The sequence below is a fragment of the Glandiceps talaboti genome, chromosome 6 (assembly GCF_964340395.1).
Source record: "Glandiceps talaboti chromosome 6, keGlaTala1.1, whole genome shotgun sequence".
Classification (NCBI taxonomy): domain Eukaryota; kingdom Metazoa; phylum Hemichordata; class Enteropneusta; family Spengelidae; genus Glandiceps; species Glandiceps talaboti.
The window spans coordinates 17,026,468-17,038,091 of record NC_135554.1 but is presented as its reverse complement, the minus strand read 5'-3'; positions in this window follow the sequence as shown (position 1 = coordinate 17,038,091).

The following is an 11,624-nucleotide window of genomic DNA, read 5'->3' as shown; positions in this document are numbered from 1 at the left end:
ACAATAATTTGTTCAAAACATGTGTTTCTTAATCAAAAGTGGAAGGAGAAGAACGTGTGTATGCATCAAAGTACTTCCATGATGAACATACATAGTTTGGTATGAGTAAAACTAGTTTTGAGGTGGCAAAATGTAGCACCATGTTGTAAATTGATTGTGTATGAGTTTGTGGTTGGAGTATTTAGACACCCTTTGGCTATTTAGTCTCCTTACTTCAACCGAGACGATGGGAGTACGCCAATGAATTCCATTCGTGTGATTTACAGCGAATGCATATCCCCTTTAATTTCGTATGCCACGTAGACCAGTCCGTGCGATTTACGGCAATTGCACAGACCGCACCGCTTTCACTAAGCTAACGTTTTCCATTCAAACCTGGAACAAATGTGAGACTAGTACTCTGTTAATTGTAAGAGACGTGTATGATTTTAGTTACCGAGACTAAAGTCACCTTTCAAATTTACTTTCTAAGTATGATTTCATGATGTCTCTATCGTAGGCTAAAGCTAAGGATACGATGCTACCTGAGTTCCAAGATCTTCCAGTATTCACGATATTACAATGAACGGGATACCATCGTGACCTATTGCGTCACTGAGTTGCGCAGAGTGATTGGCGCTCACATGACGACACGAACAATTGGTGCACTACATTGTCAGCTTTCAGCTTATTAAAATAGACACACATCACATGTAGAACTATTGTTGTCATATGTTGATATAAACTATTGAATGACTCCCATAATTTTACGGTGTACATTTTGGGGGATTTCCAGTGGTTTCACTTTCTTGACTATAAGGTGATTTGTCTTTTTGAGAGCCACTAAAATGTTGTATTTGTGTGTGGCATTTTATCTATTTTCTTTTAAAGCTATGGGATGTTTTGAGCTTGTTTACTATCCTAACACAGCAAAAGCATTGTATCGACTACCTATATTAAAGCCTATTACCAAGAATAGTTCGTTTAATGTTTCAACCGGGATTTCAGATTATCAATTCAAGGAGTCGTCGTTTGATGGTCAAACTACATGTGGTATGATGCACTCAATTTAAGGAGAGAACTCTCCCCCAAGGAAAATGACCATAGTTCTCTTGATCGGGCAAATATGAAGTAAGATGAACATTTTCAAGACGAAAGTCATTCATGTTATCGTGTGTGTGTGTATGTATGTATGTATGTATGTATGTATGTATGTATGTATGTATGTATGTATGTATGTATGTATGTATGTATGTATGTATGTATGTATGTATGTATGTATGTATGTATGTATGTATGTATGTATGTATGTTATTTGCGTTTATACGTATCGAAAGAAAATAATGTATCAACAAACTCGCACTGGGATAAAGGCATGATTGTGTTTTTGAGAATGACCTCCTAAATAGTTGTCTTTGCTCCAAGGCAGTGTGTCCTCCCAGACATACATGATCAACTCTATGACATATTGGATCAAATTGAACGGTACATCAACTTAACTTTATTAGCAATTACTGACAAGGGACATAATTGGAAGAATCTACGAGTGCACAGATGTCGATGGAGGTCATTTAACGTGTCTAATACTCAAACCATATGTGTAGTCATTGTCAGTGAAGATTATTGTTCCACGATATGCCCTTTTGCGTGAGTAACATACATACATACATACATACATACATACATACATACATACATACATACATACATACATACATACATACGTACGTACGTACGTACACGAATCATTTTTGAATTTCGCAATCGTACTAGTGTTATGTTTTACATTCACAATTTCTCTCCAAACATATTCAACATAATAGGCAACACGAAGAACATATTATATCACTACATATCGCTAGATCAAAGAACGAAATTTAACGTCGTTACACGACTCATAAGTGCTTACTTTGTGAATGTGATTGGATATGGTTGCTAGGACGGGTAAAATAAGCTATTGGCAGTCTAGTATTTCATTACCCCTTTATACCGATTTCCTGTAATCAATGCTTAAATAAAATTGAAAGGGCAAATTAATATTCTTTCCATTATTTTATTTTGTGTTAATTAGTTGAATAATTACTAAATTTTAGCTCAGACCACGGTATAATTTTTTCTTATTATAATAACAATAATAGCACAAATTATGCGCTAAATCACCAATTACCATTTTAGTTTCCATATCACATTCAAACAAAAATAAAACTGAACCTGCAAAAACACGTAATTTTGTAACGTTTACTTTTAGAAAAATATCGAACTTTCGAGTATGCCCAAGCACTATGCTATTCTCCAAGTAATACAATTGTATGGGTCAACAGTGTCATGTGCTAAGCGTTCACCCAATTGGTTCCATAACTGTTCGCACTTTGTATCGGAAATGAGAGAAATTGACGAATGCTGAGACCAACAACTTCTGAAATGAAAGAGATCACACAGCAAATCTAAACGGATATCAAATGGCAATATAGAAGTCAGTCTTTTCAAGGCGAGTGGTCACCGATATTGATAAAACATTGTCGGCAGCTATTAGGACACATAACTCTGTTCTCAGACCGCTACCATACTCTTCTATAACGGTCAGAGCTCCAATACAGAATAGAATTTCAACAGAAAGAGTCCTTTCAGAGAAGGAATGCTTTTTAAAAAAAGATGATGGCTTGCTGTATCAATTTACACAAGGAAAGTACTTTACCCATGACTCAAAACTACTTTGCTTCTTCTTACCAACTGTTCTTAGTCATACTTTACTGTGTTATGTTGGATGCCATTAAAACTCCAGTGGCTGTAACTAGAACGATCGATATTTTCAAAATAATTTGTGTTCATATTTTTCACTTTTTTTTATGCTGTACCTGCTGAATTCTGTATGATCTCCCTGTGATAGCTCGCTGCCATTAACACTTTGTTGACATAAAACAAGTAATTGGACTGTTTGCATACGGAGAACTAGTTACCACGAATAATGATATTCACCGGATAACAAAAATTGAACTGTTTCTGGTAAAGGTTTCTTGTGTTTGCAAAAATAAACGAAAAACAGTGAAAGTTCATGACGTACACAGTGGTCCTTTAACTAATTTGTAAGGGTTAAGATGTGTACGTAACTACTAAGACATTTAATAGTATATGGCATACATCAACTTTATTTTCAACTTTTACCGTACACAGTATAACGTATAAAAGCTACCAGATTTTGACTTGAAGTTCTCCCGTATGATGTATCTGTTCAGAAATAAGTCAGAGATTTACTTCAGCAGCACATAATCATGTATGCCAAAGTTTGACACTGTCACTAAACAAACAAACAAACAAACAAACAAACAAACAAACAAACAAACAAACAAAAACAATTCATAACCTGACGTTTTCTCAAAACGAAAGTTGGCTTGATTGGTTATTTTCCCCGGCTGTGGCGCTCTTTGGTTACGCTTGTCCTATATGATCTTTACGATAGCGTTCTTGAAAATGCTACAGTATGCTGACAGCTCTGTAGCAGTCCAACATTTGTTCACGTATTCAACGAATGTTACCAGGTAATGAAAAAATAATAAGCAGATAAACAAACAAACAAACAAACAAACAAACAAACAAACAAACAAACAAACAAACAAATGAATAAATAAATAAATAAATGGCCGACTTATTCCTATCATAATAAACGCACAGTACCAAGCCCTAATATACTATATATTGTTCGCACCGCACGTCCAGCTGCTAACTACATTGTTTTTATCAATTCATGTCATAACGGTCGACTGGGTTGAGTAACATATAGCTATACATCTAAAGACTATTTCGATTAAGTTGAAATGTTAGATGTAAGCAGGAATTGTTGTTCACGCTTGATACCCCGATTACTCACTATTATAAAGTTTGAAACAAAGACGTAACTTAACATTTCGTAGGGTTTCTTTAATGGTATAAAAGCCATATATATATATATATATATATATATATATATATATATATATATATATAGAAAATAGTATCAAACTCGTAGAATAGAGTGCTCGATGCTTGGGTAAGCAGGGCGGGAATAATCAAAGTAAGATGGTTGGAACTTGAGGTGCTTAGTTGTAACTCCGAGTTTCACGCTCAATGCGTTCATCAGACAACTAAGCACCTCAAGTTCCAACCATCTTACTTTGATTATATATATATATATATATATATATATATATATATATATATATATATATATATATATATATATATATATATATATATATATATATATATATACCCATATACCCATATACACACATAGGCTTGGTGTTTTGGGATTTGTATGGGTGTCTAGTGATCCCCAGTCAATACGTTGACTCTGTTCTGACTTCAGAGAATGGTTGCATGCATGCATGGTTGGACCTAGTTCACTGCCCTCATGGTATACGTCAGTAAATTCAACCAGTATAGAGTTGTATCTTCGTCTCTGTGGAAAGTTTTCATAAGTCGTGTTTTCGTTATAACAGATTCATACACAAAACTATCAAGTCGTTCTTTGTTATGATCAATAATATACATAGTCTTATTTATTTATTTATTTATTTATTTATTTATTTATTTAGTCATTTATTTATTTAGTCATTTATTTATTTATTTATTTATTTATTTATTTATTTATTTATTTATTTATTTATTTATTATTTATTTATTTATTTATTTGTTTATTATTTATTTATTTATTTATTTATCTATTTATTATTGATTTATTTTATTTATTGATTAATTTATTTTATTTATTTATTTATGTATTTATTATTTATTTATTCGTTTATTTTATTATTTTTTCATATAGAGAGAATCAATTCAATGCGAAAGCAGTATTCTTCCAATGATCCCTGTTGTATAAGATGTACAGACAAATAGAAGAAAACAAACGACAAAGCATAAAAAAAGAAAAAAAACAAGGGGTTAATATTAAGAAAAATACAACAAACAATGTGCAATTAAATGCAACAGATAAAATAGATTTGAGAAATTCTTTCTTATGTTCTTTTTTAAAAGCCTCTAAAAGTAGGAGAGGACCAGATTCGATGATGTAAATTATTCCATGACCACTGATAAAACGGCTCCTTCAAAAGAGAATGCTCGCTTGCCATATTCAGGGTATGTGTATGCTATCATTATTTGACAAACCGTAATATTGTGGCTGTGGAGAGAATTTGGTAATTTAAAATTTGTGGTAAGATAGCACTACACGTGATGATAAAAGATAGCAAGGAGCAGTACACGTGATGATATATTTGTACATTAAACTTGTCTGTTGACATTTCCATCAAGCCCCGGCCCCACGCTTGAAGAGCGACCCAGCCTAAGGTATGATATACCCATTCTGTATTTGTATCACGTGGTACCTCTAACAATAAACGATTATCTCTTTTGTGTAAAAGATTAACAGTATTCAAATACGTTTGGCTTGTGTTACACTTCACTGCGTAGTCAAAATGGAGGAGGACAAGATTATTAAACATCACTTTCTTTTGTTTGAAAGAAAGAACGTGAAAAATTCTGGAGACGAGACCACGTTTATCACCCAGATGTTTTTAAAATCCGTAACCTGTTCAATGAGACCCGCACACTATAAAGTGCCTTCCACAAATGATGTCGTAACCATGCTCTTGTAGAATTATATCCTCGGCATAAACCTATGTTAGCAAAGTGTTCGATTCTGTATAACATCCTCAATTCCTGGGGAGCAAGAAATCCATTGCAGCCTCTGTAAGCGCATAAAAAGATTATAAACGAAAAAAACAAACAGTGACAGACCCGTGTCTTGAGGTGATTTGATATTTGTGTTTTCATAGTATATGGTTATTACATAGAAAGTCGACCGTAGCTGCGAATAATTATGAATCCAGATATTTTATGTGTAAACCAAGGCAGTGAGCTGAAACAAAGGCGATTCAAAACAGTTCGTTATTTGTCAAATCGCCAAATAATAGCTCTTTCATTATATGTATAGCATCAGCACAGATACGATACATATATTCTGCATCGTAAAAGAAGGAAATGAAAATCTTTTGAGCTTGACACTCTGCCTTTACGTCTTTTAATATTATTACGTGTTGTGTAAACATATGAAAGGGAATATCTGAGTCTAGAATATAGAAAATATTTCTCGAAAAACCTGTACATTGTGTTGTAATGGTCTCCCTGGTAACAACTCATATCAGTGTCAGATTTAATTGTACATGTAAGAAAGGCTAAACGATTCTCTAAAGACCGATTTTTTCTGAAGCGAAATGCGAGAGACTCATACCGGGAGAGAATGAGCATAAAGACTAGAATCGTACACAATGAAGAGTCTGTGAATGCTGCTGTACATAGCATAAAATTTACCAACCGACGATCGGTCCTAGTATGGTCTTCATAATCAAATCATATGTATACATTTACGATTCACCGGGTATATTCAATATTCTACACGAATTTCATTTCCATTAGGCACGACCTTCGTATATAGTTGACAAGAACTGAGGAAACCCATTCACTCGTTCTCTAGTAAATTCTTTTCTTCTATATTTAGTTGGAAGCGAAAATTAAATTACACAATTCCCCAGGCGACTTCTTTTGATTTGTTTAATAGTTTCGGAATTCGATGTTCGGGGGGTATTCAGCTGTCGCTAAGGTTCCCCGTTTACTAGTATCAACTCTAACCGTTTTGTTATAGTCTAGACGTATAAAACAGAAATGTTGGTTTCATATAGAATACTTAGAACAACGTCGGCACAAATTTACACCGGTAATATTAATTAAAAAGTGATCAATCAATCAATCAATCAATCAATGAATCATGGATCGATAGATCGATCGATGAATGAATGAATGAATGAATGAATGAATGAATGAATGAATGAATAACTGAATCAATCAATCAATCAATCAATCAATCAATCAATCAATCAATCAATCAATCAATCAATCAATCAATCAATCAACCAATCAATCAATCAATCAATCAATCAATCAATCAATCAATCAATCGATAATCAATACATTTTCCCACATGTATTCACATAGAATACTAAAACTATAATCATGTAATGTAGCTGTTAATCTTTGTTGTTGAAGCTAACTTCAGCAGGTATGTGTACGAAAGAATACACTGATGCTAAGAATAGTAGCAATATTAAATATTTATTGCAGTGTGTCTGTAGGACATTCACCTTATGATTGTTTAAATAACAACCCTCGTTTCTTGATGAAAACGGGAAAAAAACATATAAATAATGACATTTACTTGCGGTGCCATCTACACTTTAACCCTTTTCACTAAGATTCGGTTGTAAAAAGTGAGTCCTTATTAGGTAAATTTCTTCGAAAATTCCATTTTAGTCAAAATTGGGTTCCCAACCTCAAACAAAGTAGATATATGAAAGCCTTGATTGTATTACTGCTGAAGTGTTCTTAGAACTGAATTCCATCACTAAGCAAAACACTTCGTGCAATAAGGATTTTCATACGTGCTTAAAAGACCGCAACAGCTATCAGAATGTTATGATTTTCGTAGTTTGGGGAATTGAATCCCAAGGATTTGTTGATATAACTTTTAATTTTCACATCTCCGGGAAACCAATTTAACTTCAAAAATCGAGAAAAATTGTTATATGCTATTGAAAATGAAACAGTTGGTTGTCAACAGCCACAGGATTTATCGTTGGTATCAGCAACGCCACGTGATACCAAATCGCGACACAGTGCAACCAGTTTTGCGCAGACTCTTGATGTCAGCATGAAAACGAATGTGAATACATCTAACAACGTGGAAATGTTCTAGCGTTAGATGATAGCGATGTCGCGCTTCATTGGCTTGGCAATCAAGTGGACAAGCTAACCAAGTAGAAGGATATGTATGTCACATGGAATGCTATACTAGAGTATTTGAACGGTAGGATAATTTTACTATCTACGTTGCATCACACTTTTTGTCTTTTGATGCTTGGGTGCTTTAAACAAGAGACACGAATACGTAAACACACATACGTGTAACCGAATTGTGGCAAACTACTAGTAAATACTGATCACCTTGTGACACCCCAAAGCGCTTCTGTTGTATACTCGTTTTCTTAATGGTTTTTTAGGATTTATCTTTTGAAAATAATACTATAACTTCAGACGTTTTCGACGTAGGAAAATTTCTGATCCGAGCCGGGGGTAATAATTGTAAAGCGCTTTAAGCACAGTGTGGGAAAGCGCTATATAAGAACCCAACATTATTATTATTATTAAATATATGTTTCCAGACACTAAAAGTCATCTGAACGTAGGGTGAATCGTTGTAGAGACTATTATTAGCTGTATGTACATGCAATTGTTGGGGATATGATTGCAATCACGGGTAATGTTGTATGTAATGAAAGAACATCAGAGAATATGGAATGTGGTATGCCTTAGCAACACGCTGTTGGTATATATTGTGAACGAAACATATGTGGCATGATATTGGTATAAAAAGACAACTGTCAGTTCAAAGGCAGAATGAAACATTAAGTGAATGTTTAGTTAGTATTTGTATTTTCATTTTTATCGTACGGAAATGTTTCATGTATGAGCAGCTGTTCATATTTGTATTGTCCTCACGAGCACAATTTTTGTAGGACGAGTGTCTTCTAAACAGTAGAATTAAAAATATATATTCCATCCCGCTAATAGTAATACTACACTTGATATTAATAGCGCTTAAGCTTAACTACTTATGGAATATGGAATATAGCTAGAAATTGGAAGCAATTATTGAAAGTGGCTCGAAATGAAATAGTTATTGGGTGGGTGTAGTTAGAACGCTTTTAACACTTCTCGACACATGTTGGACTGCCCATTTTTGATATGTCGTTTAGAAATCGACTAAAAGTACAAAAATCTTCTATTAATTACATTAATCTGTGAATATTAATCAAAACCTTAGTGTTATCAATATCCGGGTATCTTCATATAATACTCATAAGTATTAGTGCGATTTTGTCGCTTTCATTATTTTAAAAATCCGAATATCTTCTCAGGTAATCGGATTGGCAACTGATGCATGACGTTGCCAGGGACTTTTCAAAAGCCTGTGTTTGAAATTAGGTACTTAAAAACCAAAACACACATCTACTGCCTGGTACTGTCACTCTTTCAATGTTGTAAGGACTCTTCCATCACCGATATTATGTCTACAACTTATTGAAATTATTCGCTCATAGAAATAGTACCGTCGACTCCCCCCCCCAAAAAAAAGTCATATACATCATATTTGTTATATACTCTCCGATACACTTTGCGTCAGTGTGTTGTGCAGTTAAAATTATTACTTGAAGTACTTTGTGGTATAAAGTGTATACATTAATAAATAATTCCCCAATCTGCAAACCCCTCTGTCTTACTTACAAAACGAATAACATTATCTCTAAAAGAAATAGTGTTGTAAGGTGCTATATAAAAAGTGCTTAATACACTATTATAGTATAGGAGCGGAGCCTTACATCAATATTTGTCTTGTTAATCATACCCCCACTTAACCCTGAACTAGCTTCAACTAGGACATTTATTTTCATCAAATAACAAAAAGACATTATTCACTAAAATGGTCAATTAATTATTTAAAAAAAAGACAGATCGTATCTGTTAATGAGGTCAATGTTATCTGTAGGTAGAGTACTGGCAAGTTTAAATCTTGAGTGAAAGCACGGTTTTGAATCTTATATTGTTGTTTATCTATTGCCTTTTTCCCGTTCCATATTTATTGACAAAATATTAGCTCCAACTGTAGAGATAAAGTTGCCTACGCCATAGATATTAAGATATTCTAGTCTAATACTGCGATATACAAGCCCATTCATCGACTAGATAATAACCAGCCGTGTTCATATCAAGAAAGCTGGTCATAATGAAGATTCACGTTCTAATATCTGCCTATGCTTTATTAACCCACATACGAGGAAATCCTTATATACATATCTTTCAATCTGAATTGACTTATTTGGATTAATTTCTTGCTACTAATACGATAAAGGCACGATATGTAGTCTTATAGACGTGATAGTACATACAACCGAGATAGTTAGTTCGATCTGATAACTATAATTTTGTATATTGCCAACACTGATACCACTTCCTTGGACATCGTGATTAACACAATATTAAAAAAAAACGGGTAATAGAACATCCTGTTTAAATGCTCGTCAGTGAGTACGTACACTATATTGTAAAGATATTTCCGTGCAATTCATGGCAAATCGTTGAAGCAAGGTAGTAGTTAAAATAAAATATTTTGGCATTATCAAACGTAAAAACCAGTAAGGCCAAATAAAAAATTTGTTTTTGGTTCCGGTTACCCGACCCCACCTAGTTGTTCACGCCGACCCTAATCCTTTTTTACTTATTCGAGAAAAATAATAATAAAATCGTGAAAATCGTGAAGTCTCGCAATAAATAGCTGTACATCTGATAGGAAGAAATAAACAACACAGAGACCCTTTTGGAAAACAATGAAAACCTGAACTAGACACTCACACATGAAAAAAATATAATAAAATAAAATAAAAAATCTACCTACCCCCACCTATTTTAAAATTGAATGTAATCGGCACCACACAATTTTTTTTACACCTAAGATGTGTATAAAACACCGTACGTTTAAATTGATTCATTGTTATCTGACTATCAACTAGTCGTTTTACATGAATAGAATAACCGACAGTACAAATTATTTTGATACATGTACTTTAGTGAATTCTCGGTACCTGAAATACAATATTACTGCCTAGGCGCATTAGAAAAATAAGTAACATTCGATTTCTGAATCTTGGTCGACATCATAACTTCCGCTCCACCTGCTTCACATGCATTACTATAGGCGTGGGTGAAAATTAGTCGACCGTCTTGTTCTATTTGACCCCCTAGCATAAGGTAAAAAGCTATTATTAAGCAAGGTACCAAGAATTCAATATAGTCGTCAACGGGTACACTTGGTGTACACAACTATGCATGAATATCGTGCAATGACAGAACGATCTAAGGCAATCGACAAGATATGTGAAAACACAGGAGAGAGGGTTCAGAGATAGGGAATTTCAAAAGATTAAGGAAATATCAAGACATCAATAAAATGCAGCAACCACGCAGATTTCTACAGCAGTATAAAATGATAGATAAAACATGAAACACAATTATCGACATTCTTTAGATATACTGTACTCTTTATTACATCGTTATGCCTGGCGGTAGAAGTAGCTTCGGTAACAGTAGGGGATTAAATCGACTTATCACAAAGACATCGTAAGATTTAGGTAATGGTCGGACTAATCCAGATGCGAGGAAGTAGACAAACAAATAATTCTATGGAAAGAGGTTGTATTGACTGATTAGCGTTGAAATGGTCTGGGCAAAAAATGAATGGTAAGTCTCTCAAAATCATAAATTCTCTCTCATAAGGAAATTAAAAAGCAGAACATTCAATTGTTGTTCCCATGCGTATTATCAAAATGCAAAATTCTGAGCTACCATACATGGTTTATTCCTTATTTGGTAAATTTCATTAAAATTATGTAAATGACTCATTAAAATTAGAAACTACTTCAACGTACTGGCTATATATGACACGTGCGTTTTGTTACAGTTTACGTCCAAATTATATTGAATTCAGATCTAGAGTTTGCATT